At 33.8% G+C, this 23,649-nt stretch overlaps 1 long non-coding RNA gene and 1 pseudogene across 2 annotated transcripts in view; both read right to left on the bottom strand.

Annotated features, from left to right (window-relative positions):
• Window positions 1-602: 602 nt before the first annotated feature.
• On the bottom strand, window positions 603-1,359 carry LOC118542019 (high mobility group protein B1 pseudogene; annotated as a pseudogene).
• Window positions 1,360-4,560: 3,201 nt separating this feature from the next.
• The window catches only part of LOC118542020 (uncharacterized), a 102,849-nt gene continuing 83,760 nt past the window's right edge, over window positions 4,561-23,649 (bottom strand). For both annotated transcript variants that reach the window (XR_013446306.1, XR_004920380.2), the window contains 3 exons: window positions 9,314-9,387; window positions 6,830-7,006; window positions 4,561-4,781 (listed from right to left, as the gene is read on the bottom strand). This is a non-coding gene — a long non-coding RNA (uncharacterized LOC118542020). The remainder of the gene's footprint in view (window positions 4,782-6,829; window positions 7,007-9,313; window positions 9,388-23,649) is intronic.

Raw genomic sequence — 23,649 nt, 5'->3', positions numbered from 1 at the left:
GCTTATTCCAGAAAGCTTATACTTAAGAAATCACATATATATACAATGATCAGTATAACACTAACGTATTATGCCTAAATGGAAAAGAAATTATCAATAAATTAAAACTAAGTTACTTGAATCGAAAAGGTAAATAGCTATTTTTTTCCAGAAAAATCTAAAAACCTAAATTTCCATGCAAAATATATAATCTCAAGTCCAAACTTTAGAAATTTTGAATCAGTTTTGGCATTTGATTTTTGTTGAGAGAATTGCTCATTTTATTTATTTCTTTAATACAAGAACTGTATTTACTTAGAAGCATTCAGAGTACCAACAAAACAGCTGCAACTTTTTTTTTTTTTGTAATTATGTGGTGGCATCAACAGAACAATAATTATTTCATAAGCTGCATCAGAGACAACTGAAGATGGGAAAGCTGCCGTCCCCATATATAACTAATTTGTGTCATGCATTAACAAGACTGATTTAAATTTCCACACCAATTTACAACCTCCATACTGTACCAGTCAAGGTTAGTGGCTATTGATAATACCACCAGGACAGGGTTATCTCAAGACACATTTGGTAGTGTGTTAACTATAAAAAAAAAAAAAAAAAGACACTGTAGAGCTTAAAAACAAAACTTTCACAGCTTCACGTGTCAATTTTTTTCTTTAAAAGGAGTGAGTTTTATACAGGGGGGTTAAATGCCTTATAGACAAAAGAAAAACTGCACTAGAACCAACTTATTCATCATCATCATCATCTTCTTTATCTTCATCTTCCTCCTCCTCCTCATCCTCTTCATCTTTCTTCTCTTCCTCTTCCTTCTTTTCTTGCTTTATTCAGCGTTGATGACTCCCTTTTCTGCCACATTAGGCTTTCCTTTAGCTCAGTATGAGCAATATCTTTCCATATTTTTCCTTCAGCTTAGCAGCCTTCTAGTCATAATGCTGCTTGTCGTCTGAAGCAGTGTTATTCTGCATTTCTCCCAGTTTCTTTGCAATATCACCAGTAGGTAGGCTGCGATATTCTTCTGTGATTTGGGGGCAATACTCAGAACAAAACAAGAAAAAGGCTGAAGGAGGCTTCTTGGGTGCACTGGGATCCTTAAACTTCTTTTTTGTTTTCCCTGTAGGTGGGGATGTAAGTTTTCATTTCTCTTTCATAACCAGTCTTGTCCACCTTTGTCTTGTCTTCAAATTTTCTTTTCTCTTTAGCAAACATGGTCTTCCACTTCTCTGAGCACTTCTTAGAAAACTCTGAGAAGTTGACTGAAGCATCTGGGTGCTTCTTGTGCTCCTCTCAGCAAGTTTGCACAAAGAATGCATATGATGACATTTTGCCTCTCAGCTTCTTAGGATCTCCTTTGTCCATGTTTAATTATTTTCCTCGGTGAGGCACAAAGTCACCCAGTGCCCATCTGGCTCTCACTTGCCCTGTCACTGTCTCTGTGGAGCTCAGTGTACTGCAATGACTGTGAGAGTGGGAACCAGATGCAGCCTCCTCACTCTCTCCACTCTTGAGAATTTCTCATTGTAAAATTTTAATTAAATTACCTTCATAATGAATAAAAACAAACAGCTATGATCTTGTTCCTTGTTTTTTTCTTATATTTCACCAATGTTACTCTGGTTTTCCAGAAGGCAAGTGTTTTTATTGTTTTTAAGTAGAATATAATTCTAACTTGGACATTTTAGAATCATTTATTCCAAATTGAACTAATTAATAGCTCATGAGGAAAAAGTACTGCCATATAATTGTATGTTGTACCCTGAACTATACACAACGATTATTGCATCAGTTAAATAACACAATCTATATGAATTGTTTCCTTTAGTTCTCAATAAAAGCAAAGTCACTGAGCTAGCTTAAACACAGTCCCCAATACAGAATTTATTCAAATTGTACTGCGGGAATCTAATTGAAGCCAAGGAAAAAATTAAATCTTTTTGCTCTTGTTGTGGGAGCTCCTGACCTCAACATCAGGACTTTTTGAACTTCCAGCTAGAACTCTGCTGGCATGTGTCAGCTCTCAACTCTCAGCCTCTCATTCGCAGATGAAGTTCTTAATCATGTGCACATGCATGTGAACGTATGAGAAAGAGAGAGAGAAATGGAGATTTGAATGGTCCAAAGTATTCGAATGTCCACATCTCATCTTGTCAACTCTTTTCTTGAAGTAGGACTGCAGAAGGAAAACACAGTGACTGGGTAGTAATAGCTAGCGTTTGTTGACGACTGTGTACTAGGCACTGTTCTAAGCACTTTCTACATGTTATCTTGTGTAAGCCTCTCAATGATCTAGAATTACTATTATACTATTATACTATTTTACATATAAAGAAACTGAAACAGGAGCACCTGGGTGGCTCAATTGGTTAAGCACCCATTTCTTGATTTCAGCTCCAGTCATGATCTCAGGGTTGTGGGATTGAGCTCCATGCAGGGGCTGGGCATGGAGGCTGCTTGGGATTCTCTGCTTCTCCCTCTGCCCCTCCCTGTCTCTGCTTGCACATTCTTTCTCTCTAAAAAACAAAAAAACCCAAAAAACAAAAACACAAAAAACAAACAAAACTGAAACACAGATGCAGTAGGAAAAATGTCCAAAATTACACAGTTTTTAAGTGATGGAGCTTTTATTATAATAAGGACTGTCTGTTTCCAGGGACTATTAACCACTACATTCTGCTGAATATAATTTGGGGACACAGTTGGCACAAGAGGTGGGCTAAGCATATTCCACAATAAGTGTCTATTAAAATGTCTTTTGTGCTCAGGAAGCTGAAAAAATAATCAAAACTTCAGATTCATGTAACACTTCATTTTAATCTGTGATGATCTTAATGATTTCCAATAATTGTGCATATCAGATCATGTGGGGTTAATATCTTCATTTTACAAAAGAAGCAACTGAGAATCAGAATGACTGTTTGATCAAAAATGGCCATCAGATTAAAATCTAATAGAATTTAGAATATGACCCTCATGACCCCCTAAGACAGATCTTTTTGCAGTTTATTCCACTAGTAGGTCAACATGACATATCCACCTGCTAGAAAACACTCATGCATTTGACCTGAGCTTTTCTCTCCAAATGGCACTGTATTTTTTTTTCTTTTGACAAGTACTTCTGTAGTTTATTTACAACATTAGAAAAGAAATCTCAAATGTATAAAAGAATAAGCACTTGAAAATTAAAAATGAAAGTTTTTCTGAGATTGCTTGATATGAATTCATGTACATTCAGTCAGAAAGCTTCAGTCTGAAAAACACATAAAAACTCATTTTTAGATAAAAGTAAGAAGAAATAAAAACCTTATAATGTTGCCCTAGGTCTGATATACTCATTAATCCTAGCTGAAATGTTAGTTTTCTGTCAAATAGACCAGACCACATTCCCCAGGACAGTCTGTAAATAGTGAAAGTGAAGCCCAAACCTTACTGTGGGCATTGGAAAGATGGCTTAAGTCTAACTGAAGCTGAATGACCATAAGGTGAGGGAGAAAGTATAAGGTGAAAGAAGTGGGAAAGACGTTCATTGCACTACACAGTGTTTGTCTCAGATTAAAACTCAGAGATGAGTTACTGTGGTCTTCTAACTGAGCCCTAAAGAGAAATGGTCCATAGGAAGAACATGCAAAAACTTCTTTCACTAATAACAGTCCAATTGTGGGTCATAGGCAGCACTACTTTTTAAAATCTGTCCTTTGTCTCAAAGACATAGAAGTTGACAAGGGGATGTTCTCCCCATTTATACTGGACACAGCTTATCTTTGAAGAATCTTATGCTGTAAGAGACTATACACCTGATGGGTTAAAGAAGCTATATATCAGTAACAGCTGGGGTCATCATTGGAGTGGTAAAGACAATAGCAGGAGACCATTTCCAGGAAAACACAAAGCGAGAAGACTGATGTAGATACTCAACCCTGCCATGTGGCCCTTCTAGTATTGCTTTAGGTCTAAAGTCCTGGCTTAATATATGAGATCACAAGCCTCTTAAATATCAATCTTATATATGGGCATTTTCACTTTACATATTTTCATCTTGTTTTCTCTTAAACCCCTCTAGAAGTTTTATAATTAATATCAAGTAATATATCTTACTCATTCATAAGAAATGTCATGGTACCTAACCAATGAAGATTAACATTTAGGAATTTTATAGCTATAAGAGCTTGGTATGTGGCATATATCATTGGAGATGTTTATGGCAAAAACAGCCCAACTATGGTCTCTAAGTTATATTTGAAGGAGCAATTCTCCAGCCAATCCCCATTCTTAACTTTTCATGCACCATATGGTCCTAAAATTATGTGATTAAATATAGGAAAATGAAACATTGCTTCTGAAGTGGAAATGTTGACAGTTATCTTTCTTATTGCAATCCTTGCAATTTCAGATTAACTATACAGTTAATAATGTCTTTGTGTAGAAGAAAGGGTTCTTGGAGAAGGGCTCTTGTGAAGGTTACATCTATTATTTTTTAATGCTTGTCAGCTCTTCAGAGCTCTCCTGGCAACCACTGTAATATAAAATATGGATTTCACAAACAAAAGCAGAAGCTCAAACTCATTATTTTTTTCTTTTTGTATTAGTTCTGCCAAGTCCTTGATGCCTGAAATAGGAAAGAAAAAAAAAAAAACCTTTGTTGTTTTTTTTTTTCTTGTAAAAGCTATCAGATCAGTCCATCCACTTGAAGACCATTATTACTCCATGAAAAGTTTCTTCATACAATGAAAGGTGAAACTAATGTCAGATCATAATTTTAAATCATTGTAAATAGGGTGGTGGTGCTGAAGAATGGAAGAGTAAAAGGTTAGAAAAGGTTAGATGCTTTATGATTTTGTTCCTTAACTTATTGCTAAAAAAAATTGAATATATCACTTGCTTTATTTCTAATTTTTTTGTTCCATTAAGGTTCCAACCAACCATCCATCCATCCATTCTTACTTTCTACAAACATTATCTTCTACATGCTACCCCCACCTGGATGCTACAAAAGTAGAGAAAATAAGCACTTAACTACAAGGAGCTCAAAATCTGGTGGGGGGCAGAGAGATAGGCATAAGTAATAGAAGTATAATGTGATCATTTCTAAGATGTCTAAGGTACTACCCCAACCTGGAAGAACCATAAAGTAGACCTTGAGGTGGAGGCAGATTTTACTGTATAGTAACAAAGAAGCCACAGAAGTTTATCTTTATCCAAAGACACTTAAGTGTTTAAAATAGTACAGACATTCAAAGTAAATATTAAGGGAGTTGTTAAAAATGGAGTTTAAAACAAACCGAAAACAAAGCCTTAAGAAAGATTTCCTCAGGTCTTTTGATAATGCCATGTTTGAGGTTATCATGAAATAAATCTCCCCAAACCACATTATGATTATTTAATTAGACAGAATGGTCATTAACATTCATAATTTTATTTTATTATTTTTTATTAGTTTCAGAGGTAGAATTTAGTGGTTCATCAGTTGCATATAACACCCAGTGCTCATTATATCAAGTGCCCTCCTTAATGCCCATCACTCAGTTTCCCCATTCCCCCACCCACCTCCCCTCCAGCAACCCTCAGTTTGTTACCTGTAGTTAAGAGTCTCTTATGGTTTGTCTTCTTCTCAATTTTCATCTTATATTATTTTTCCTTCCCTTCCCCTATGTTCATCTGTTTTGTATCTTAAACTCCACATATGAGTGAAATTATACAGTATTTGTCTTTCTCTGACTGACTTATTTCAGTTAGCATAACACCCTCTAATTCCATCTACATCATCGCAAATGGCAAGATTTCATTCTTGTTGATGGCTGAGTAATATTCCTGTGTGTGTGTGTGTGTGTGTGTGTACATCTTTATCCATTCATCTGTCAGTGCAACATTCATAATTTTAAAGAAGTACTTCACTGGCATTCATTTAATAAACACTTAATGAGTTCCAAAAATATCATTTTGGAAATTAATGTGACAGGAGCTTCATGAATTGTTTCAGAGAGAAAAAATCCTTCCTAGGTAATTAAATTTGAAACTCATGTAACTTTTGTCATGAAGATGACAGTGCCTAAAGATCGGATTGAATTCTTTTGTATTTTTTGTTTACTAAGCCTACATAATATTTACCCCAAAGCTTATTGCTATGGAAGTAGGATATTTAAGCATTTAGGTCTTTATAGACTCCTGAACTAACTGGGCTTTAGCTTGGCCAATTTGCCTCTTATTTTTTCAAGTTAATATTATTCACCATAGTGTATCTGTAGTACAAAGATATAAATCTACTTGAGGATAGCAAAAGTGACTATCATTGTTTAGCACATTTTTTGCATAATGCAAAATAAACATGGTGATCACAAACATATAAGCCTGAATCAAGAGACTGTGGGTAAGACTGATATATTTCCCACTGTGTCTATGTTGTACTATTTTTTAATTGTCTTCAGGGGTGATGGGGCCAGAGACTATCCCTATGAGCTAGGTTGCTATGGTTTTTCCCTAGGAGATTTGATGGTTCCTACTGTCACTCATCCTGAACAAATAAGACACTGGGTTGACTGAAGTTTTTTTGGTGGTGGTTGTTGTTGTTGTGGGCTTTTGTTTCTGTTTTTTGTTTCTGTTTTTTGTTTTTAAAGCTGGGGGGAGAAACTTACTCTCTGGGTCTGGGTAGAAACAGGAGATGGATAACAGAAAGGAAATCTTCCAGATTTTATGTGATTCTAAATGTCAAGGGAAGCATGGAGTGATCTTCACCAAACTACAGAGTTGATATCAACCAAAGAGATGCCAGAATATGTCTGGCTTTGGCAGTAGTTTTCAGGTAGTTTATTATAATCCCCTTTTATTATTTACTCACCTTCAGCCTTGTACAAGTCAACTTTGGTTTCAATTTGGCTATGGAAAATTGGAGATGGGAAAGTTCCTCTGTACTGAGTTTCCGTCCTAGACACTAGCTGGAGGCAGCATGGCAGTCATGGCTGAAGAGAGTGGGCAGGCCATCTCGTCAGACACATCAGAAGCTGAGGTTAGGTCACTGTGGCAAGATGTGGAGAATGCAAAGAAATGATGTAAGAGAACTTCATCTTGAACACAACTGAGACCCTAGAGATACTTGTTAAAATGTCCAGGAGATACCTTGGATTTGAGCTATGTTGAATTTAGCTCAGCCATTATAATTCTGCAGTAAAAATGAAGTGCTGTGATATTTTGTAATCCCAGGTTAGAGAGCCCTAGGGTATATGGTTCCTCAGACAATTTCTGTGTTGTTGTTGTTGTTTTTAACTTGGTAAGTTTTTGCACCACACAACTATAGAGGTGCCATGTATATTATAGCTTATTCAAATGAGGCCCTCTGAATTTGTGCAGAGGACTCTCTGCATAGGTTTATTCAGTGACCCTGTCAAGTAGCAGTTTTTGGTTCCCGGCTTTATATGCATCAATTCTTTATAGGCAGAAGTTAATTTAATGCACCATATATCTTATCTTTAATGTTCTTGGGAACCATCTGAATTCTGTTGCTTAGATTTCTCTTTCTACTATTGACAATCTGTCTTCACAACCATATAGAGCTGTTACAAATACAAATCACTTTTTAAAAAAAGCATCATTGGCATACACAATTCAAATTAGGTCTAAGATTTGCCAGTGTTTCTATTTCATAGGAAATTTTATGTCTATTTTCCATTTTCCATCTTTTTGTTATTTTTTGATGGCACTGAAATGCCTAAAGAAGTAGGTAAATATATTTTTCTGACTTTGCTTATTGATTAAAAAGAAAATAGTAAAGTTGTGTACACTTCACAGTTCTACAGAAGGGTTCACAAACATTTTATCAGGTCTGAAAATTTGTCACTGGGTATATGGGTCTTGGAGAAACAGCCTTCATTCAAATTTGAAATGTGCTATTATATTTAAAATTAAACATTTTTCCTTATTAATTATCAGTGAACATAGTTGGCTTTATGATTCACATTTTCATTGGAAGTGTAGTTTCATAATTGCATGGGAGAAGGGAGTTTGTTCTCCTTGGCCTTTATATCAAATTGCTTTGGTTTTAAATGGATGGTGATTTTGTGTCTATGTGTGACTCTATGCCCATCTTTTTAGGTTAATGATATAGTCCATCTTCTGAGTGTGAGAGAGGAAGCTGGTGATTAAGAATTCAATTTTGGATTTTGTTTTGCCAAAGCTTTCTTTCATTTAAACTTGTGGAATTTTTTGTTTAACTACCCCCCCCCCCCGCCTCCTTATCCTCTAGTCCAACCCTTTCTGTTTCCCTGGATTTTCTTAGTGTTTAAGCCAATAATTATGCATGTTCATGATATAAACATTCTACTCGAGAGTTAGGCATCCAAATGAAAGCTGGATGTTGTTTACATCTTTTGCTTTGTCAGGGTAGCTTCCAGATGATTGCTCTCTTGACTTTCTCTTCCTCTAACATTTGCTTTTTTTCTCTAACTTACAATTGTTTTGACCTTTTGAAAGTCTAATTCACTTTGCTTTAAGAAAATAAATACTTGTGCCGTGGGCTTTGAACTGCTTTTAATTGTACCTTTTGATTTTTGCCACTAAATGTTTTTTAATACTCTCCAACTCTAAGTGCCTTTTTAAAATGTATAATAACCTAATCAAATTTGATTAACCATCAAAATTCTAAATACTATTTGGGCCTCCATTTGTCTCTGCTTTTGCTACTCTCCAGCTCTAAAGCACTTTCTAGACACCTCAGAATTTAGAGTCCACTCATTTTCAACCATTTTACATTCTTTTTCGTCATTTTATTGTTTTGAAAAAAAATTTACTATGGTAAGAACACTTAACATGATGAAATCGACCCTCTTAAATTTTTAAAAAAATTTTTATTGTTCTGTTAATCACCATATATTAAATCATTAGTTTTTGATGTACTGTTCCATGATTCATTGTTTGAGTATAGCACCCAGTGCTCCATGACCCTCTTAAATTTTTAAGTGTACCAAACATTGTGGACTATAGGTACAATGTTGCACAGAAACCCTCTAGAGTTTAGTCATCTTGTTTGACTGAAACTTTATGCCCATTGATTATTAACGCCCCTTCTCCCAGCCCCTAGCAACCAACAGTCCACTCTGATTCTATGAATTTGACTTATATGAATTTCATATAATTTTTATTTATATGAATTTTATTTCCTACTTAAATGAATTTTAGATACTTCATATAAGTGGAATCACACAGTATCTCTTTTTGTGACTGCCTTATTTCATTTAACATAATGTCTTCACAGTTCATTCATGTTGTTGCATATTGCAAAATTTCCTTCTCCTTTAAGGCTGAATAGTATTCCATTGTGTGTTCATACCACATTTTTTTGCATCCATTCATCTGTTGATAGACATTTCGGTTGTTTCCACATCTTGGCTATTGGTAACAGTGCTGCAGTGAAGACAGGAGCGTTAGTATCTTGATTTCAATTTTTCGGGATAAATACCCCCAAGTGAGTCTGCTGGATCATATTGTAGTTTTGCTTTTAAGTTTTTCTGAACCTCCATTTAGTGGCTGCACTATTTTTCATTCCCACCAACAATATGAAACAAAAATTAAAAAAAAATACTTAGGAATAAACTTAACTAAGGAGGTGAAAGACTTGTATATTGAAAACTATAAAATATTAAAGAAATTAAAGACACAGAAAAATGGAAAGACATTCATATTTATGGATTGGAAGACAATGTTATTAAAATATCCATACTACCCAGTGTTCTACAGTTTCAGTACAATCCCTATCAAAATACCAGTGGCATTTTTCACAGAAATAGAAAAAAACAACTCAACCAGTTTATATTCTCACACAATCTATATACATCTGGAAACTAATGATATAACTTTATAAGTGACAAAACTATATAATGGTAATAAAATGCCTTGCCACTTATTTTGGTAAATTACTCACTCTAGGAAGCTATAAATAGCATTGTTAAAATGAGCTATGGCATTTTCTTTTCCTGGGAATTTTTGAGGCTTTCTTTTGCATGCAATTGAAAGACACTTGTATTCCTCACAATCCTACATTCCAGATTGCTCTGACTGTCATTATTAGAAGGAGAGTAAAACTTCTTAATAATGCATTTCCCAATAGCATGAATTCAGGATATAACATGATGGGCAATTGGCAATTTGGTTATCTGCTTTCTTTAAAATTGAAATAACAGAATCTCTTGTTTTATGTGAATAAAATGTTTTTGGATGCCATTTCCAGTGTTAAAGTCATATCTTTAATTATAGCACGATTAAATTGTACATATGCAATTAAATGAATCATTCTATTTATTTTTTAATTTAAAAATGTGTATAATAAACATGTAACATGAATTGTAAATGAGATAGAAAATGAAAGATATATAGCAGGTCAACCTTCCAATCCACAAAATAAATACCTTAAAAAATTCGCCTTTTGCTCTAGTCATTAACTATATTTAAACACAATATTTCTAAAATATCAAATGATTTTTTTTTCTTTTTCTCTAATGCCAGCTCCACAACCATCACCTCCTCCCACGCTTCCCCCAATCCCATCAAAGACATTTATTACTTCAGGGAAATGTTGGCTCCTGACTAAACCAAAGTCGTCATTTGCTTAGTTTGGAGTATGAGGCTAACCTCTTTGAGTCTCTAGGGAAACAGTGCTTTTAAAGTCATACTTTATTACATACTTTATTAAGAAAGAAGTCTTCTAAATTTCTTTTTTTTTAAGATTTTATTTATTTTGGGGCACCTGGGTGGCTCAGTCATTAAAGCGTCTGCCCTCCGCTCAGGTCATGATCCCACAGTCCTGGGATCGAGCCCCACATCGGGCTCTCTGCTACGTGGGAAGCTTGCTTCTCCCTCTCCCACTACCCCCCTGCTGTGTTCCCTCTCTCGCTGTCTCTCTCTGCCAAATAACTCAACCCCTGCTTGTGTTCCAAGAGAGGGAACACAAGCGGGGGTGGAGGGGAGTGGGAGAGGGAGAAGCAGACTCCCACTGAGCAGAGAGCCTGATGCGGGGCTCGATCCCAGGGCCCTGGGATCATGACCTGAGCTGAAGGCAGATGCTTAACGACCGAGCCACCCAGGTGCCCCAAAGTCTTCTAAATTTCAAGTTTCCCTTTACTATATTGGGTCAAATCTAGTTGCATTGACTCACAGAATCTTATAATAAGTAGAGTTATAGACAAGGACAGTCTTAATTTTTGCCTTTTGTTCAGTTGTCACATCCAGTTTAGCACTTGTACTTCTCTCTTCTATTTTTGAAAATGTCCCAGTTTTCAGCCTAGCTTATATATTCACCTCAACTACAGGGGTGGATAGGAAGAATAATGTAAAATAAGTTCCTATGGAACATAACTGGAAAATTGAAATGTCCTCTACCCTTGAAGAGGAAGAAATAAGGCAGAAGAATAAGAGATGAAATGTGAGTGTCCCTAGTCACTACATTTCCTGGCAGTAAATTTAATGGGGGAGTATGGTAGATATACCCAAATAGGTTTAATGGGGAAACTAATGCATGTGTGTCTTGGGGTGGGAAATGAGTGCTATTTTGCTTCTTACTTCTTTCCTATATCCTATATCTTTCTTATATCCTATATCTGGAAAGTTGAGTCAGCATGATGCCACATTCCACCTAGTGCCCTCTATTAGATTCAGAGTGGTTGAGAGAGTATCCCAAATTCCCTACTACTTATATATGGTGCAATGGGGGATTCCAAAGTTCTCATAAACCTAGTGATACACTTAGAAATGATGAAATAAACTATTGAGCCAGAGTAGGTCCAGGGTCAGAACAAGGATGTCTTAGAGTCTAAATGAGGGATGACAGGCTTCAGCAGTTGTGACCAGTCACTAGCTCACACAAGAGGATTAATTAAGATTCTTCCCTGCCATTATGAAAATACAAATCTTTTTCTGGCATCCAACAATGCCTTGAGAAGGACAAAAAAAGAGACTTCTTAAAAGAAGAGATCCGACACTCATAGGGAGTTTGGTCTTTGACTAGGTAGACATCCTAGTGTTTGAGCTAAGCTTTCTCCTGCACTCTATGTCTTTATCCTACATCTCCACATAAGCACATACACACATACCCATACAAATACACATCATTTCTAACACAGATATATTTGGTTTTGAAATATAAACATGAGATGTTCCTGGTGTAAAAGATTTTAGAAAATACCTAGTACAGTTTGCATTCTTTACTATGTATGCATGGATCAGTGAAGATGATCTGAAGTTAAGTGAATTGCTGAAGGTCACATGATTGGTCAACATTACAGATACACAACAAAACTAGCATTTTATCCAGGACCATTTAATAACCAGTGTTCTTTCCCCACACAAAAGAGTTTATTAAAATCCTTTTTTTTCATCATTGCAAATATAGAACTCATTGTTTCATTGTCTTATTTACCTAAAAAAATATTTACTCCCATTATTAGTCTGTATCACTATGAATAATTTGGATGGGAAGGTGAATAAGATGTACTCCTTGCAATTAAGAGTTTATAATTTAATGTGAGAATTAGAAATGTAAACCAAAAATATTACACATTATTGTCACAAAAGAAAGGGAGAAATGGATACATAAATGATTCAAAGTCCAAAATTATTTATCAACTTATTACAGATTGTAGTATAACTGGGATGTCCTAAACTTTGCTAATTGTTGAGTACAGCTCTATAGAGTTTAAATTTCTATTTGACTAAACATTACTCTATTTCTGAGTATTCCTCTTCCCAAATATGCCTGAGAATCCTCAGTGATGCTAGGATAAATAAACCAAATAAAGATCTTTTAATTTTTCCTAGTGGGGGATACCAGGTAAAACCATTTTTTTCCTCTTGGAATTGCTGGGTCAAAAAGGTAGCACTGAGAAGTCATGTATAATTAGAGCTGCCTCTTGCTAGAGCTGCCTCTTGCTGACTGAAATCCCTTCCTCCAGGACAGGTGCACCTGTCTACCCTCTGTTATATTTTCTGCTTTGCTATACAGTGTCAAAGCACTGCCTAGGCTGCTGCAATCTCACTCAGATGTCTGACCTGTACATCATTGTTTCTTGTCTAGTGCTCTGCCATCTCTCCATGAAAGAGGCCTTCCTGTTTTGTGCCTAGGTTTTTACAAGATATATACATCCTCATGTTTATTGCCACATTGTTTAGAATAGCAAAGATATGAAAACAACCTAAATGCCCATCAATAGATGTATGGATAAAGAATTCATATACACACACACTTATATATATATATACACACACATATATGTATACATTTATATATATTTATATATTTTATCTTTTAATATATTTTATATATTTATATTATATATTTATATTTTATATTTTTATATTTTTATATATCCATATAAATATTTGTATATTATATATACATATATATATATTACTCATCCATTAAAAAAGGAATAAAATCTTGCCATTTGCAACAAAATGGATGGACCTTGAGGGTATTGTGTTAAGTAAGTCAGACAGAGAAAAACAAATACTGCATTATTGCACTTTTAAGTAGGATCTAAAAATCAAGATAGACCCACAAACAAAACAAAACAATCCTCCTGTCCCAAACTAATAGATACAGAGAACAGAGTGGTGGTTTCCAGAGGGGACCAGAGTGAGGGGATACAAAATATGTGAAGGGGATCAAGAGGTATAAACTTCCAGTTATAAAATAAGTAAGTGATAGAGATGTAATATACAGCATAGGGAATATAGGCAATAATATTGTATAAACATATATAGTGACAGATGGCAACTGGATATATTGTGATCAGTCACAATACACAAATGTCAAACCACTGTATTTTATACATGAAACTAATAGAATATTGTATATTAATTATACTTCAATTTTTAAAAGAACCAAAAAGGAAAGAATAAGATAAATAATTTCTCCACATCTGTGTTTACAGTTAGAAAATCACTCTTCTTAGGAAAAGTAAAGTACATCCAGGTGGGGAGTGGGGAATGGAATTATTTTATTATGTACTAGGCTATTATAATCTTAATTTATTTTCAGTTAAAATAGACTGTTTCATATGAAGTACACACAGAGCTAGAATATTTTTATAGAAGACCACGGTTAGCTTCTCTAATACTTTTGAAATTAGATGTCATTCAGAATTTAGATATTTCAGGTTTGGAAGAGATAATGAGGTCTACACACTATAAATTACATAGCACATGCTGAAGGGTCCAGGGCAGCACGTCAAGATCAAACCCAGGAATAGTTTTTGGCAGCAAAATGTATGACTATTCACACTGAGTAAAAACTGAAGATAATAAAATGTCTTATGTCAATTCAAATTAGGTTTTGTTGACAAAAGATAAAGGATAGTTCAGGTTTTATTACCAAGGGAATTACAAATCTTTCTTTGTTTTCAGAATTTGGGGATTTTGGAAAGGCAAGTAAGAGATTAAGGATCCCTGTTGCTTTATTTACTAATCTCTGAAGATAATTAAAATTGCTAGAACTTTATCCTGACCTCCAGATTAATCAGACGCAGGTAGTTCTGGCCAGCTTGGGCAATATTTGCAGTAGTTCACACAAACAAACACTTAGATTAGAAAACATAGGTGGGTAAATTATCACAAGTACTTCTTTTTTTGCCTAATTCCTAAGACAACGTTGTGTCAGTTTTACTCCCTCATCGTAGCTGCTGCTTCACATTTTCCCTGGTTATTGCCCCATCTTTTTGACTGCTGAATATTGAAGAGCTACAATATTTGAATGTTGGTCTTCCTGGAATGCACCTACTCCATTGGTAATCAGTCCCATCTGGTTTTAGGGCTTTAAAGTCATACAAATGATTTTTAATCTATTCTACATCTAAGACATCTCTGAACTCTAAACTCATTAATATACCACTGTCTTCTAAATATCTCCACTTAAGACACAAAACAGATGAACATGGTAGGGGATAGTGAACAAATTGAGGGTTGATTTGTTCAGAGAGCTGAGCAGGGTAATGGGTTAAACTGATCATGGATATTAAGGACAGCACTTGTGATGAGCACTGGATGTTGTATGTAAGTGATGAATCACTAAATTCTACACCTGAAACCAATATTACACTGTATATTAACTAACTAGAATTTAAACAAAAACTTGAAACTACAAAAAGGGGGGGCACAAAAAATAAAATAACCTTCCTGTTAAATGAATAAATATCTCCACTTAAATGACTAATGTGGATTTTCAAACAAAACATGTCCAAAACTAAACTTCTTCTTATCCTGTAAATCCTATTCCTTATTGCAGTCTTCCAAAAAGTTTTCATGGCTGTGCTGGATACAAATAGCTGCTTGGCTGTTTTAGCTACCATATTATTCATACATCTGTAATAGTCTTTGTCACCTTAAACCATAATTTATTTGCATCTTTCCCCCACTAGGCTCTGCTCTTCTTCTTAATTTTGTTTGACATTAGTTGAGATAGATTGATTATCAAAACATAATTTTTTTAAATATTATTTTTATTAAATCTCAACTCCTGAGTACATTTTTAAAAGTATAATTAACATAGTGTTTTATTAGTTTCAGGTGTACAATATAATGATTCAACAATTCCATACATTACTCAATGCTCATCACTGTGAGAGCACTCTTAATTCCTTTTCAAGCCATAATTATTAAGAGTGGCATGCTATAACATCATTACTGCCAAGATTATAGGATTTGTAGTCATTTAAAATAATCATCTTAATTTATATTATATTATATTATATATTATTATTATATCTATTATACTTGTCATCATTAAAACAATATTTTTACTTGAGTTTCACTAACACTAGCTTTTATTATACCTGGTAATGAGATTTTGAGAAAGAAACTAATAATTTTCTTAAACATCTTTGGGGACTTGTCATTATCTACCAAAAATAACATAAGAGTTGTAAAAACCAAATTGGCTTAAGATGGTTTGTAATACATTTTATATTTTATATATCAAATAAAAGCTAAATGCTCACTTTTTTTTAATTAAAATATTTCTTTTTTATTCAAGAGATGTTTACCTGCTAAATGCTTACTTTTTTTAAATTAAAATATTTCTTTTTTATTCAAGAGATGTTTACCTGCTAAATGCTTACTTTTTTTAATATACATCAAATAAAAGAATGTGAAATTGGCTTATTATCTGCAGTCCATTCTCAATCTATCATCACATTTTTTCGGTGGGTGGGAAGGAGGAGGAATATTTTCACAGGCTTACTTAAAAAGCTTCTAATTTATGAAAAGATAGAAAGTTTTCTAAACTATCTTAAATTTTTTAAATGTCAAAAAATATTTTAAACATTAATAAGTATGCATGAAAAATATTTATGGCATGTAACTGGTGACTGAGTAAACTCTTTTTAATTAAATTTTTCATTTTGAGATAATTGTAGATTCACAAGCAGTTGTAAGAAATAATACAGAGATATTTTGTACACTATGCCTACTTTTCCCCATTAGTAACATCTTCCAAAACTGTAGTACATTATCACAACCAAGATATTGACATTGAAATTGATGCAGTCAAAATAGAGAACAATTCCATAGCCATGTTCCTGTTGCCTTTTTATAGCCACAACTACTTCCCTCCTATACCTCTTCTCTATCCTTAACCAACTGGAAATCACTCATTGGTATTCCATGATAATTTTGTCATTCTAAGAACTTTATATGAATGGAATCATACAGTATATAGTCTTCTGGGACTAGTATTTTCACTCAGAATTATTCTCCGGAGATTCATCCATGTTGCTGTGTATCAATAGTGGTTTGTTTTTTGTTTTTTTTTTATTTTGTTTTGCTAAATAGTATTCTATATGGATATACAGCAGTTTGTTAAAACTTTCACCTGCTGAAGGACATCTGAGTTGCTTCCAGTTTTGGCTATTATGAATAAAGCTGCTATGAATATTTGTGTACAAATTTTTGTGTAAACTTAAGTTCATTTCTTTGGGATAAATGCCCATGAGTATAATTGTTAAGTCATGTGGTATTTGTGTGTTTAGTTGATTAAGAAATTGCCAAACTTTTTCCAGAGTACCTGTATTATTTACATTCCCACCAGGGCTCTACTGAACCTTATGGGTAAGACCCCCACCAGACACCATCCTGGGGATGGAACCTCACATCTGACAGAAATGTGGGAGCAGAATCAGCCCCAGTGGGTCCAGAAGGCAGAGCATCTATACAAAGAGACTAGACTGTTCTTAAGGCTTAAGATCTCAGGGAGTTTTCCTTGTTAGGTTTTGGATTTGCTTGCTACCTGCCACCTCTAACTTCTTTCCTATTAGTCCCTTTTGGAATGGGAATGTCAATTCTATGTCTGTTTATGCCATTATATTTTAGGAAGACATAACTTTTCTAGTTTCATGGGTTCACAGCTGGAAAGGAATTTGGTTCAGGATAAATTATACTTTAAGTCTCATCTATATCTGATTTAGTTGATATTTAGAGAAGAATTTGGATTTTAGATCTTAGAGTTGATGGTGGAATGAGTTAAGACTTTAGGGGCTGTTGTGATGTAATGAATGTATTTTTCATTTGAGAAGGACATAAATTTTGGAGGACCAGAGGCAGAATATTATGGACTGCATGCTTATTTATGTCCCCTTGAAATTCATGTGTTGAAACCCCATCCCCAATGTGGTGGTATTTGGAGATGGCACCTTTGGTAAGTATGAAGGTGGACGCGCCATGGTGGGATTAGTGTGCTTATTAGAAGAGACTTTCAGCCTCCAGAACTGTGAGAAATAAATATTTATTTTTTTATGTGACACAGTCTAGGTTATTTGTTATAGCAGTTTGAGCTAACTTAAGACAGTGTTATACATTCTTTAAATGTTTGATAAAATTATCTAATGAAATCATCTGGGCCTAGGCATTTTTCAGGAAAGTTTTAAATTAAAAATCCAGTTTCCTTAATATTTATAGGGCTATGTTCAAATGTTCTATTTTAAATTGGGTAAGTTGTGATAGTTTGTGCTTTTTAAGTAATTGGTCCATTTTATTTATATTGTTAAATTTATACATGTAAAATTAAGATATTTCCTTATTATCTTTTTGATGTTTTTAGGGTCTGTAGTTCTGGTTTTTATTCTTGATTCTAGAGGCTTATCAGCTTCATTGATCTTTTCAAGGAAACAATTTTTTGTTGCATTGATTTTTCTCTATTTTTGTCCTTTCATTTTTATTGATTTTATCTCTTTATTCTTTTTCTTCTGCTTGTCTTGAGTTTATTTTGTTCTTTTTCTAGATCCTTGAGATGAAAACTTAGATTTTTGTCTTGGGACTTCTATTTCCTAATATAAGCATTAGTGCTATAAATTTCTCAGCACTGTTTTAGTTGAATCCCACGAATTTTGAAGTTTTATTTTCACCTTTCATTCAGTTTGATGTGTTTTGTGATTTAAGACATACTCTTTCATTGATGGATTATTTAGAAGTGTGAGGTTTAGTTTCCAAGTGTAGATTTTCCTGTTCCTTTTGTGTTATTGATATCTAGTTTTTAGTTGATTATGAATAGAGAATACATTCTGTATGGTTTTAATCCTTTTAAATTTGTTGAGTTTTTTTTTCTTTATTCTTATGGCCTGAGATGTGGTCCATTTTGGTTTATGTTTCATGGGATCTCAAAAAATGTATATTTTGCTATATCCTTGAGTAAGTGTTTTATAAATGTCTTTTAGTTCCTGTTTGTTGGTTGTATTGATAAGTTCTTATATGCACTTTTTGATTTCTTACATACTTCTATCAATTGTTGAGAGAGGGATGTTGAAGTCTTGCACTATACTTACAGATTTGACTCATTCTTTCAGTTCTATCAAGTTTTGCTTTACAGCCCTCTTTTTGGTTTATATGCATATAAGATTACTGTGTCTTCTTGGTGGAGTGATCCATTTTTATTATGATGTAGAATCTATCTCTGTCTCTGTTAATTTTATTTTTTCTAAAGTCTAGTTTATTTGATATATAATATATAACTATTTCTGCTTTTTGATTAAGGTTTAGTTAGAAAACTTTCCCCCGTCCTTTTACTTTTAACTTGCCTGTGCTGTTATATTTGAAGGAATTCTCTTTAAATAGTGTATGTTTGGGTGATGTTTTTAATCCACTCTGTCAATCTCTGCATTTGATTAACATATTTAGACTATTTACATTTAATATAAATATTGCTGTAGTAGGACTTAATCTGACAATTTATTATTTATTTGCCATTTGTTATCTCTTCTTTTAATTTCTCCATATTCTTTTTCCTGCTTTCCTGTGAGTTACTTGAATGTTCTTTAGAATTCCATTTTTATTTATCTATAGTATTTTGACTGTATCTTTTTGTATTTCTTCTAAATATTATATTACATAAACACAACTTATGTCTAACTGATGTCAACATTTTATCAGTTTGAATGAAATGTAGAAACAGTATATCCCTTTAATATATATCTGTTTACCCTTCTCCATTTATAATTTTCTTAAAATTTTTATGTACATATCAAACATTTTACATACTCATATCAAATAATGTTAACGATTTTTGTTGCAACCATTAAACATAACTTAGAAAATTCAAGGGGAGAAGAAAATTTTGTGGCACTTACCCATATTTTTTTCTCTTACTGTTCTTTCTTTCCTCATGGGGTTCAAGATTCTTCCTTTATTGTTTCCTGTCTCTGTTTAAAGAATTTTCTGTAGCCATTCATTTGGAGTAGGTCTACTGGTGACAAATTCCCTTAGTCTTCTTTTATTTGAGAATGTCTTAATTTCTGTTTTTTTCTGAAGAATACTTTCTTTGAGCATAGAATTCTAGTTTGACACGTTTTTGGTGTTTGTTTGTTTGTTTGCTTTCAGTGCTTGAAAAATGTGCCACATCTTTCTGGCCTTCATGATTCCCCATGAAAAATCTACTAGTAGATTTTTATCTCTTATAAATATTTTCTCTCGCTGCTTTCAAGATATTTTCTGTGTCTTTAGTTTTCCAAATATTACTGTGATCCATGTCTTAGCATAGATTTCTTTGTGTTTAATGTGCTTAGAGTTTGCTTGTCTTACTTTGTTAGATGGTTTATGTCTCTTGTTAAATTTGGGATGATTTCAGCCATTATTTATTCAAGTAATTTTCAGTCCTATGTCCTCTCTCCTCTCCTTCCAGGCCTCTGCTAACATAAATGTTAGATTTTTATTTGTAGTCCTACATGTTCCTGAGGCTCTGTAAATTTTGTTTCAAATCTATTTGAATCTCTCTATTGTTTATATTGGGTAATTCTATTTCTATATCTATTGTTCTATCTTCGGGATAACTGGTTCTCTCCTCTGTTCCTTCCATTCTGTTTTTGATCTTATCCATTGAGTTTTTATTTCTATTATCATATTTTTATTTGTAAAATTAACATTTGATCCTTCTTTATAATTTTTCTTTCTTTGCTGAAGCTATTTTTCCATTTGCTGAAAGCATGTTTGTAATTGCTCATTTAAGGATTTTTAACATGACTGGTCTCAAATTTTTTCCAGGTAATTTTAACATCTCTGTCATCTCAGTGTCACAGTCTTTAGATTGTCTGTTTTTCATTCAGTTTGAGGTTTTCCTGGTTTTTGGTATGATGAGATTTTCTCTTAAAAGTTGGACGTTGTATGTACTATAAGACTCTTGATCTTTTTTAAGCCTATTGTGTTAGCTGGCTTCCTTTGACACCAGTCTGGCAAGTGAAGGGCAGACATCACCTGTTACTGCTAGATATGGTAGAAGTCTAGGTTCCGCATTCATCCTCTGTTAATATCCAAGTCGGAGAGGTATGCCTAATTACTTTCAGACAGGAGTGGAAGTTTGGGCTTCCCAATGAGCCGGATACCAGCCTGACTGGGAAAGACAGGAAGGCCTCAATGCTCCACAAATGATCTCTACTGGCACTATAGAAAGGAAGTGACCTTATTATTGCTGGGCACTAGTGAGAGTCCTGATTCTCCTGGCCTCCTCTGACGTTGCCCAGCAAGGAGGGGGTGGGATGTCACGTTACTGTAACACATTCACCATCTGGTCTTAACTGACCATGGGGAGGAGAGGCTTATTGACCCGTGGATCTATAAAAGTCACAGCTCCCTACTGGCCCTTTCTTGATACCACCAGAGAATGGAGTTTAGAGTCCTTTGCTACAACAAGGTGAGGGTGAAAGTCTAGGCTTCCTTCTCAGTCTTTGCTGTTATGGGTAAAGGTGAGGCCATATATTTTTCTGATATTTGGCTAGAGTAGAGCAGTTACTTTGAAAAGTTTTCTGTCTTGCTAGGCTACCCCTTTTCTGGTTCTTTTAGTAAATGAGTAGGCCTTTCTTGGGGCTATTTTTTATCTGTATCTGTTGGATTTTCCAGGTTGTTAGCCCCTCCAAATCTGGGGAATATGAAGCTAAAAGATAATCCAGTAAACTCACCATCATTTGTTTGGGTTTTATAGTCCCTAGCTAGTCTGCTTTCTTTTTCTGCATCTTTCAGAGTCTTATATATTCTTTCAGAGTCTCTCTCTCTCTCTCTTTCTATATATAAATATATAAATATACATATACACACATATACATATATACACACTACATATATACATATATATACACACACATATATATATACTGAGACTTAATATATACTATATACACATTAGTGGACACTAATATATATATTATATTATCATATATTATTATTAATATATATTAGTATCCAGGGTTTACAGTGTCCAGGGTTTACAGTTGTACTTAGTAGAAGGAATAGGAAAAATATCTCTACTTCATCTTGTCAGAAGCAGAAGTTGACTCATGAATTTTTAAATGTTGCCTAACTAGTGCAAAATATTTTCTCAGAAACAAAAAAAAATTACAATTACATTAGTATGTATATAATTATATCTGTGTGTTAAAGATAGATTCAGATTGACATAGGTGTAGTCCTATTTCCTTAGAGATGCTCACAATTTGAAGACAATCAAGAATGTGAGTGGCAGTCTCAGTTTTTGACTTTTAGCTCCCACCTAGTTTTTTTTTTTTTTTTTTTAACTTGGAATACAAATTTATATTCTTTCCTTTGCTGCGATTTTTTTTCATGGTCCCTATGGTTGTCATTCTCCTTTAATTAGTGGTAGCATCATCACTGCTGGTTACCCAAGAATCACTGCTCTCTGTTCTATTGTTGCCAAGGTCCCTCTTCCATCCTTTTTCTGATACTGACCCTGAAGCTAAAGGGATATATCTCTCAGCTAAATATTATCATTCAATCAGTCTTAGAAATTACTGTCATTAAGAGATTCTACTTATGTTGGACTCTAATTACCTTTTTGAAAGAATTAAGAGCATGTCCTGGAGCTATGCCAAAGAAATTTGAGTGGCATACTACATTCTCAAACCAAAAGATAGAGAATATGAACTCCAAATTTTATGAATACAGGTGTTAGAACTCCCTGTCTTCCAGATAGGCAATATTACTATTTAAGGCAAAAGAAAAAACTGAAACTGGCAAGCTCCTATTTGTGTTTGTACATGGTTTACAATATGAATGGTGCACTTTGCAGTTAATAGGTTACAATCTGGACACATACTCTTAAGTCCTGGATTGCAATTAATTCATCAAGTCTTAACTAAAATGTATCTCTTTTTTTTAAGTTTTAAATGCTAAAAAGAATAAAGAAAATTTGAAAGTGAAAAGTGAATGCCCATCCAGTATTTTAATGGGTTAAAAAAGTGTGAGAATTACTAAATGAATTAAACTAGTATAAAATACTTATAGGGGAAATTGAATCATCCAAAGCAGAATTTGAAAACTTTAGGAACTGCTTAAAGAAATAAATGATAAGACTAATATATCTCCATGTCTAAGAGTGGCATATACTCTTTTTCTGATTTTTTTAATAAAAAGAAAATGGAAACATGAATACATGTATTATTATAGAGTAAGTTATATTTTCCTTAATAGATATTGGTAAATGTTAGCTGAAATTACTACAGAGAAATAGAATTGTATGTGGGAAATAAGAGTATGTAATTTTCTCTAGCCCATTTTCAGTGAAGAAACGCATGAGTTTATATTCAAAGTACTCTGAATAGCTCTCTCAGGATTTTCAAGGTGAGGCAAGCCAGAGGAGGTTCTGAAATAATCTGCCCAGAGATCATCAAAGCAGTTCTTTTATTTATTTTACATATTTGGGTTTGACTATGTTATTTCTTTGAATGGAGAATAGATGCTACAAATTTTGTTTATGTGTATCAGATGAGATGGAATCACAAGTGAAATTGAAGCTAAAATAGATTATAAGCCTTAATTCCCCATGATTCTGTCATAGAACGGAGTAAAACTGGATTAGCAGAGTACTCTTTTCATAGTCCTAAGAAACTAGGGCGTTAACTTTCATTGTGTATTTTGTAAGAATCTTTTCTAGCTAAGCAGCCTATTAAGTCTCAAGGAAAGTCACTGAAGCTTAAATTTATGTGCAGATTTATACCATAAAATTGGAGTGATACATAAACATATTCTGTCATATTGTTAAATCAACCAATATTGTGAATTAATTGTAATCTCATTGGAAGATTTACAATACAATTCAATGTGCCATTAAAACCCCATTTCATTTGCTGCAGAATAAATGTAGATATGACTTATAACCTAACAACTAATGGGACTTTAAAATACTAT

Source organism: Halichoerus grypus, chromosome 3 (genome assembly GCF_964656455.1).
Source record: "Halichoerus grypus chromosome 3, mHalGry1.hap1.1, whole genome shotgun sequence".
Lineage (NCBI taxonomy): Eukaryota > Metazoa > Chordata > Mammalia > Carnivora > Phocidae > Halichoerus > Halichoerus grypus.
The sequence above is the reverse complement of the archived record's forward strand: the minus strand, read 5'-3'. Positions and strand labels throughout refer to the sequence as shown.